General features: G+C 48.0%; 1 pseudogene; it reads right to left on the minus strand.

The window, feature by feature from the left end:
- Positions 1–6,651: 6,651 nt before the first annotated feature.
- LOC146181223 (uncharacterized) lies at positions 6,652–9,439 on the minus strand (annotated as a pseudogene).
- Positions 9,440–9,708: the final 269 nt, after the last annotated feature.

Here is a 9,708-nt window from a genome sequence, read left to right on the forward strand (position 1 = left end):
AACGGTGTGGTGCGATGGCTGCGGCTGCAGAAGCGATAGAAAGAGCACAATGGAGCAACGAGGAAACATTTGCTCTCATCAAATTACGGGAAGATCATCTTCATGACTTGAGGAGGGCGAAGCGCAACTTCAAGGTTTACCCTTTGATATTTGAAAAACTGCGCGAAACTGGCATCAACATATAGTTGAGAATCTGCAATTGAGAATCTGCAAACAAATACAGGTAACCGAATTATGTTAAATATTGATGTAAGCATGACTTCGTACGAAGAGAAAACGGCTGTATCCTGCGCACTTGTCGGCTGTATCGCGTGAATGTGCCATTGTTTTGCAAACATTGCCGTGGGTATCTTCTAAGATATGGTTTGCGTGTTATGATATAGTACGTGCGTTTTAATGTCCAGAAGCTGCACGCGGGCTCCAACGGTCGCCGTTGTGGAAAGCTTCGGATGATTATTATATCACTTGGGCTTTAATGTGCCCCAACATCGCGCAGCACAGTTCACCTAAAAACGCAGCTGCCACGGAATAAAGTATGGTAACATAACAGTAATTTTCAGATGAAAATTGTGAATGCTCCTTGCGCTATCCTGGATCGATGGGGCAGCTCACAAGTTTTCCCATATCTGCACAGCCAGCTGCCAATGTCGCAAAGGCGTCACTTTGCGGTCGAAGCTTCGGCTCCGCTACGAGCTTGAGATAAGCTTGTCGTATATTGTAAGACCCATTCAGCGGTGCAGGCCGACAGAGAAGCGCTGCAATAAGGTTTAACTAGTTTTTCACCTTCAGTAATCTTTATCAGCTGCGTGTCGCACACTGTATCATGAAGTCAACCCATAACATACATGAGATGCACACATATTTACTTAGTTGTTTCGGGGCCAAATGGCATTGCAGAGAGGAGTTGTGCACGTGCTAAAGTGTATTAGCAAAGAGCTAATGTCTTTTATTATTGTTGCAGAGACATCAAGAGGGAGAGAGAGAGTAGAGAGTATGGATGATCGGGTGAGACGCAGCTCCCCCTTTCGCCGTCTATCTCCTCCCAAGACATCGGCCGGAATCAGCTCGATTCTGGCAGCAGCCCGGGCTTGACGGATGACTTGCTTTTGGATTTGTTCTTCCAGGCTGGGAAGGGAGGATTTCCATGGCTATTTCCATGTATCCCATTTAGCACTGGGTAAGTCCAAAGCAGGTGATTTAGGGTAGCTATGACTTCTCAGTTTCTGTATTTGGGAGAGTGCACCTCAGGATGCCGTTTGTGTAGGATATACGGCATTCGGAAGGTGCCCGTCTGCAGTTTACGCCAGGTTACTTGTACCTTCTTTTTGAGAGATCTATGGGGGAGAGAGCGTTCTCCTGGCCATTCTGTAGTGTTATAGAATTTCTCTGTATGTGGTTAAGTGTCGCTTTTTGGACAGGGTGTAGACTGCCCACGCTGGGGCCCGGTCGGTGAGTCCTCGAGCGACCTCGTTGGCGATATCGTTCCCAGGCAGTCCACTATGGACGGGTGCCCCTATTATTTTTATTAGGTCATTCGGTACGTTATCATTGCCTCCTTGTAGAATTTTGCCGGCCTCTTCGGACACCTTACTGTTGTCATAGGCTTTGATTGTTGTTTTAGAATCTGTGATGATTTTTCTGCTTGATGGATTTGTGATTGCCAGGGCAATCACCGCTATCTCTGCCTCCTCTGGTGAAGAGTGTCTTACGCTACAGCTCCCGGTTAGCTCGCCTTTCTCGTTGACTACTGCTACAGCATAGTGCCCTTCTGCGTACTCTGCCGCATCAGTGTACACTACCCCTTGTTTTTGTAAGAGGGAGCTTTGGAGTCTTTGGGCTCGGCTTCTTCTGCGTTCCTCGTTGTGTATGGGGCGCATATTTCTTGGGATCGGGGGTATTCTTCTTTTTACGGCAATTTCTTTAGGGATGGCGGTTATTCCCTCTCGCGATTCTGGGTTTTGGTAGCCTAGCTTCTTAAGGATGTATCTGCCCTTTTGCTGCCACTTAGTCTGATATATTGTGTTGTAAGGTTTCCCTCAGACAATTCCTCCAGAGTGTTTGACACTTCTAGGTTGAGAATCGTCTCGGTTAATGTGCACACTGGTAAACTTAGGGCTGTTTTGACGCCTTTCCTGATGATGATGTCTATCTTGTCTCTCTCTGCTTTAGTTGTCTTTAAGTACAGGATAGCGTAGGTGATTCAGCTAATGATGAAGGAGTGGATAAGCCTAAGTAGGTTCACCTCCTTCATCCACGCGTTTTTGTTTGCTATCCTTTTGAGAAGCCTGCAAGTTTGGGTGGTCGTGGCTTCTAGTCTGTTTATTTTCTGTTTCTTCCATTTTGTTGTATCCACATACCCAATATCCTAACCTTGTCCACCCTTGGGATCGGAATGGTGTTGACCAGAAGCTGAATATTGACCGGCTGATTGCTCATGATTAGCATCTCCGATTTTTCAGGTGAGCATATTAGCCCTATGGGTCTCAGATAGCTTTGCTTTTCCCAGATTGCACTTTGTAGGGTATCTTCTATCTGGTCATCGCTCCCAGCTCTATCGACCCAAAGGGTGAGTTCGTCAGCGTAGAGTGTGACAGAGGCCATCTATCTTTCTGAGTTGTTCTGGCAGTCCGATCATTGCAACATCAAAAATGGTAGGGGAGAGCACCGATCTCTGCGGTGTCCCTCTGTTGCCTAGCCTAATGTTATGTCTTGTTGCACCCCTTATTTCTATATTCACGGTTCGGTCCATGAGGAAGCTTTTGATACAGTTGTATAGCTTGCTTCCTACATTTAGATGATTGAGGTGTAACTGGATAGCTTGGTGGTTGATGCTGTCAAACGTTTTGGTGACGTCCAGTCCCACTATGACTCTCGAGTCGCTAGTCTTCCTTTGCAGTACTTGTTCTTTGACTTTTAACATGACGTAGTTTGTAGATAGTTGCTGTCTGAATCCAAGAATGCTGTCTAGATACAGTTCCTTATTTTCCAAGTATCCGCTTAGCCTATTCTGTATGACTTGCTCCATGAGCTTGACAACACAGGAAGTTAACGATATTGGCCTAAGGTTTTCTAGTTTGAGTTCTTTTCTTAAAGAGGGAATGAGGACTAGATTTGCATTATTCCACTCCCCGTGGTATCTCCCCCTTCCCAATTCTTTTGAATGAATTCTGTTAGTGATATCGAGAAAAAAATGACTGGGTAGGGACGAAAAACTTGGCCATATTACTGGGATATCCACAAATTTCAGAATACACTGCCGATGAATGACCAGAGAGAGATGGAGGAAATCCAGTGCTACACTGTGGAGGTGGTACAACATGCCTGCACATCTTGGACGCATGTTGCTGCTGACGTTTGGTGCTTTTGAACTACCACATGAAGTTCAATGGTAATAAACAAATAAACGACACTTTGGGAGTGCCACAGCTCCCTCGTTCACATAGCTTGCTGTTGTGTGCCATTACATTTGTAAAGAGTGGAATTTAATATGCCACTCTTGGTACAAAATTTACTTACAAGAAAATCTTTCGTCATACTTTTACACCTAAGCAGTACTGAATATATTGCAGGTGCATGTCAGTGCAAGTTCCGAGTAGTATGCAATACTACACCTTGACATTTTAATAGCCTTTAGACTCGTATTATCTGCTTGCACTAAAGAATGCTTCAAAATGATTCAGATGTTATTACTACTACATTGCTTTTTAGGTAATCCACCAAATGAAGAATGGGGACAGCACCCAAGAAGAATAGGAAGCGGCACCCGCCAGCATGTATGAGAACGCAGCAGTGTACTGCACAAAATGATGCGTGTGAAGCATCGGAACAGTCTGCCATAGCAATTGCGCCAGCGGAACGAAACAGTTGTCACCAGACCTCAATGGGGCCCTAGAAAAAAAGGCGAGACGACTATCTCAAACAACAATGCTTGCAAAACTCATTCAGGAGCAACGGCAGCTGCTCCTAACTCTAGAGCGAGGAATGCAGAAGGAGCTAGAATTTCGAGACAAACAAATTAACCTCTAGGAGCAAGGTGCGCAGCGTGAAGACTATTTATTTCTTGCTTGAGGAAACTGTACGAAAAATAAATGTTACTTGAACACAAAAACACTTCTGCCATGTCTGTGAAGCGGCGTGATTGCTCTTGAATTCATCATCGGGGTGCCTTGCAAGTTACTTTTAAGGTTCTCTGACTTCTCATTTTATTCTTTGACCAGTCAAGCGGCAGTAAAGTAGCGGCCAATAGTAATGGACAGTATACAAGATTATTCAATTCGAAATAAATATTCAGTTAAACTGAAAACATCAGGATACAAATATATTGCTCTTTCTCATGGAGCTAATATCCTACAGAAGGCAGTACAGCTTCCAATTGACTCATGAAGCAATCATTGTCTCTCGCCTACCAGCTGCTGAATGTGAACGCCTACCATTTTCCATTTTTATCCAAGCAGCTGAAAATTCTGAGTGCAAATGTGAAACATTTCATATTGAAGTGGTTACTAGAATAAACATTGGGAATGAATATATATTATTCTCTGAGCAGTTAAAATATCACAATAGTTTACATTAAATCGTAAACGCTTTTCCACAAAACGCAGCAAAAACGAGGCATTTCCCACAGGCGTATTATTTTCCTCATCACTTGTAGTGTTTACTGGGCATCATGAAATGAGCAATGGGAAATCATTGCGAAGAACACACGAGGCCCTAATGACTTGCTTCGCATTGCCCACCTTGCATATTATATCCGCTTTATCCCAAAACAAAAGCGAGCTTTAAGTCGTTCAAATGAACTCTCCACCATGCGTCTTGTTTTTGAGACATTGTAATTGTAGGCGGCTTCACAGGTGTCAGGTTATGATGTACTCAGAAATAGTTTCAGCAAAGTTGAAGTTAAGGGAGAAGCCTAATGGCAGAATATAACTGGTCTTACAGCAGCATATTCGATCGGGGCGACAAGCAATTCAAAGTTTCCATCATCAATAAGTTTACCCAGCTTGGAGCGTCCATACCCGTAGTGTCATGGCATCGGCCGGGGGCTCCAATACTGATATACCGAAAGCGGTAGTGATGGTCTACCAAGGTCAGTAGTATTATGCTGTACGTGCACAGAAGCAATGATAGACCCAAATGATATTTCGCTCATATTGAACAGTGGATAGTCCTATTTGTTATGTGTCCAACTGCCTCAAACAGCCATACGGAAAAACGTCACCCTCAAACAGTTATTTAGTTAGGAAACAGGTTCAGGCCACACATCATGCAAGCTGTTGTCTTATGCATGCTTTTCGTTTTTTTTAAGAGAAATGACATGGTCACATGAATTCTGCGCTCTAGTTCATGTAGGCTATGTACACAGACTGGCACGCTGCTGAAACAACTTTTGCCTTGGCCTGTCCATAGCAAATCGCAATATATCTACATTGCTGAGGACAGAAAAAGAAAACAAAATATAGGTACCGTGAGTCCAAAAGTAGCACATGCCAGGGTTGGCAGTAATTTCTTCCTACTATCACTATACAACTGGAAATTGCTTGGAAGGAACTGCTAATTCAACAAAATATATTAACTTTTGAGCCCAATGCTTAGTTACAGAGTGACAGTACACAGGCAGTTGACAACAGTAATGTTAAAATTCTAGCATAGGAAAACGCAAAATATACACTATATTACACTTCCCACAGGAGCAAAAAAAAGATTGCCTGAGTCCACATTCTTTGCAGTACCTTTCGCATTTGGCAGGTGCTATTAGTAAAGTTTGTTCAGTAACGGCTAGCAAAGAATTATATATCACGATACAACGTGCAATAAAATGTCAGTTCCCTAAAGTTTTGCGGCCACATAAGCCTGCAAGGTACGTACCACCGTTTGTAGTTACGGTAATCAATGGCGTTGTCTTCGGCGGGGATATCGAGAAATGGCAACCATCGAGAGCACCGATTCCCTGCGGAAAGCCAATGAAGGATAAGAATTCCTTTACATGTTTCTTCAATTCATGGCGCCGTACCATGTGGAACCCCTCTGCTTCAAGTTCATCAATGAATGCTCTGCAGACCTCTCGGAACACGACGTTGACAGTCGAGCGGCCAATTGCGAAGAGATGGGCAGCCGTTCGGTCTTCTGAGCTTGAACAAAGCCAATACAACCCAATGGACAAGGGCTGCCTGATATTCGTTTCGTCGCGCTGTAAGAGCAGCTTGCATGGCTCCAAAAGGTACCGGAATGTTGTTGGCAACACACGAAAAGCCTGTTTGAAGAAAGTTTCCCCAACTTGGATTGGAAAACATTTATTTCGCAAAAATGGAGGACACCAACCATTAATGAGCCAGTTACCGTGCCTTTATCTTCCTATAAATCAATCAATCAATATATGCAGTCACGTTGTCTTGACTCGCTAGCGGCGGCAGCGGGATCAGTCAGTCGATGCTAGCGCTGCCTCTGGCGACCTCTCTTTCCTTCCTTTCCTCGTGTTCTGCGGTTGCTGCGCGTGCTGTTGTTCTTTTGTGGCTGTAAGATTATGTATGTATAACTTTATTAGGGAGCCGGCAAGCGACGGGTTAAAGCGTCGTGACGCTGGCCATGCGTCTACCCGGGGTTAAGCCCTACTCTGCACTACCTCATTTGGCCCGTTTGTGGTGGGTTGTGAGGCTAGTGCTTTTCGAGCGCACTCCGGGCCTGCTGGACGGGCCATAGTTGCATGTCCTTGTCTGTATCTGCACAGCACTTTGAAGTTCCGGCGGGTATGTCCTGGATGCAGCTTCGGTCGGGAACCTAGCACAGTCCCACATGATGTGCCATTGGTCCGCCGGATTCACTTGACAAACACTGCACAAATCACTAGTGTAGATGTCTGTGTGGAGGACGTGTAGCACTGCCGGGGCTAGGAGTGACCCGGTTTGTATTTGCTTTAGGATGACCGCCTCCTCCCGACTAAGTGCCGGGTGAGATTGTCCGTCGAGCTAGGCGGTAAAATTTTGTCACTTCCTCGTAACTGGTCATTCGGTCTTTTGTTTCGAACCACCATTCGAAACGGTCCTTCTCGGGGGCGCGAAAGGTAAGCGCTCGCGCCGCCGAATGGGCCGTCTCGTTGTGATTCGGCGAGGATGCACAATCTCCCGCGTGCGCCGGGAACCACTTGATGCAGATAGTGTTGCCGCGGTCTTGAAGCTGGAGCTTACTGATGATGGCGGCCGCCGGCGCGCACACTCGCCCCTTGGCAAAGTTGCGCACAGCGTTCCTCGAGTCGCTGAGCACGGTGCGACACTCGGCCTCCGAGATCGCCAGAGCAATGGCAACCTCCTCGGCGCCTGTGGCGTCCGTGCAACGCACGCTCGCTGCCGTTGTTTTGATGCTGGTAGCCGCCGCAACGGCCACTGCCACGAATCCTCGCTTGTATTCCGCAGCGTCCACGAACCGGGCGTGCGGGTCCTGAGCGTGTTGCTCGACTAGGGCTTTGGCCCGCGCCTGCCGCCGTTCTTGGTTGTATTCGGGGTTCATGTTTTTCGGGATGGGGTCCACGTGGATGTGTGCCCACTCCTCATCGCTGATCTCGCACGATTGCCGACTGGGAGCTCGGGGATTGTAACCCAGGGACGTCAGTATACTGCGGCCTGTCTTGGTGGTAGAAAGGCGCTCCATTTGCTCCGTGAGCTGCGCCTCGGCTATTTCTTCTAAGGTGTTATGGACGGCGAGCTGCAGGAGCCGAGCCGTACTCGTGGTCCCCATTAATCCCAGCGCCGTCTTGTAAACCCGTCTGATCAGCGTGTTTATCTTTGTCCGGTCAGTGGCCTGCCAGTTGAGGTAGGCCGCAACGTAGGCGATGTGACTGATCACGAACGACTGGACGAGGCGCAGAAGACTGTCTTCACGCATACCTGCCCATCGTGTCGAGACTCGGTGCATGAGCCGGATAGTGTCCATTGCCTTGGTGGTAATCTTGTTGATGGTCTCATCGTTGCGGCCGTTCTTGTTTAGTAGCAGGCCCAGGACCCTGATCTTGGGAACTTCGGGGATGTGCTGCCCCAATGCAGCCACGATCTTTATGTGATCGCACTCCCGAGGGGGAGCGCGTTTCCGTCCCCGTTGTATGGTGTGAGGACGAACAGCTCGGATTTGGCGGGTGAGCACACTAGGCCTGTGCCGTTAAGGTGTTGCTCGAACAGCCTCTTGGAGCTGCTGCTCAATGCTGGCGTCGGTGCCGCCTCCCGCCCACAGGGTAATATCGTCGGCGTAGATCGTATGCTGGACGCTGGTCCTCTCTACTGCCCTCGCTACCCAGATCATGACAATGTTGAAGAGCAACGGCGAGATGACTGAACCTTGTGGGGTACCCGTGCTTCCGAGCTTGTGTTCGGGGAACTTAAGGTCTCCGGCGTGCAGTTCCACCGTGCGGTTGGTCAAGAAGTGTCGTATGTAATTGTAGCTCGCTACCCCCATGTTGAGTTTCGATACTTGTGCTAATATGGCTGAGTGTTTGACTTTGTCGAATGAGCTTTGTAAATCAAGTCCCAGAATTACTTTGCTGTCTTGTGTCTTGTTGTCGATTATTTCTTGTTTGAGTTGTAGCATGGCGTCTTGTGTGCTGAGTCTGCGCCTGAAGCCGATCATCGTATCCGGATATAGGTTTTCCTTTTCCTGGTACTGCTGCCACCGATTGGCAAGCACGTGCTCAAGCACCTTGCCCACGCAGGACGTGAGCGAAATGGGGCGCAAGTTGCCGATATCCGATGGCTTGCCAGGCTTCGGCATTAGGATTGTTCTTGCCGTTTGCCACTGTCGGGGGAGCTTGCCCGAACGCCAGCATTCGTTATAGTAGCGGGTTAGGGCCTCGATCGATGCATAGTCGAGGTTGCGTAGCATCTTGTTGGTAATAAGATCGGGGCCGGCTGCTGAGCGAGTGTTGAGCTCGTGCAGCGCTGCCCGTACCTCTGACATGGTAACGTCTCGGTCGAGCCACGCGTTCGGCAGCCCCCCGTATGGCGGGTGGGTTTCCGTTGGCGTGTGTGGCAGATACTTGGCTTCCAGGGCCTTCATAACGACATCTTTTCCTTGTTGTGTGGCGGTGTGTATGAGGCAGGCCAGGCGATCGCGCTGGTGTGACTTGGTCTTAGTTTCGTTTAGGAGGTGCCGAAATAGATTCCATGTGCAACCACGATGTAGTTGCCCGTCAGCTCGGTTGCAGACTTCGTTCCACTGCTGATGGCACAGGATCTTGCAGTGATGTTGAATGGCCCTGTTTAAGTCGGCCACCTTCTTTCTCAATTTGCGATTCAGCCGTTGCCGCTTCCAGCGCGCCTGTATCGAACGTTTGGCCTCGATGAGATGAGCCAGACGACTGTCCATAGCTATGATGTCCTCGTCCGTTTCAATGGTCTTGGTGGCCGAGTGCACTGCATCGCGGAGCTCTGCCGACCAGGTTTCAATGTCTGTGATGTCTTGGGGTGTGGTTGGTCGTCCCTTACGAAAACCGTCCCAATCCGTCCATTTGTGTGTAATGGTGTTGCCCCGGAATTGATTGGGAATCGTAATTTCGAGGATGTAGTGGTCACTGCCCAGGTCAACGCCGGTGTTGCCCCATGTTACTTTGCCAGTGTGGTCGTTCTTGATGAATGTAAGGTCTGGTGTGGTGTCTCGTGCTACGGAATTGCCGATTCGGGTAGGATGATTGGGATCCGTGATCAGGGTACAGTCGTGGTCCAGGGTATC

Source organism: Amblyomma maculatum, chromosome 8 (assembly GCF_055883805.1).
Source record: "Amblyomma maculatum isolate TAMU_Amacu chromosome 8, ASM5588380v1, whole genome shotgun sequence".
Lineage (NCBI taxonomy): Eukaryota > Metazoa > Arthropoda > Arachnida > Ixodida > Ixodidae > Amblyomma > Amblyomma maculatum.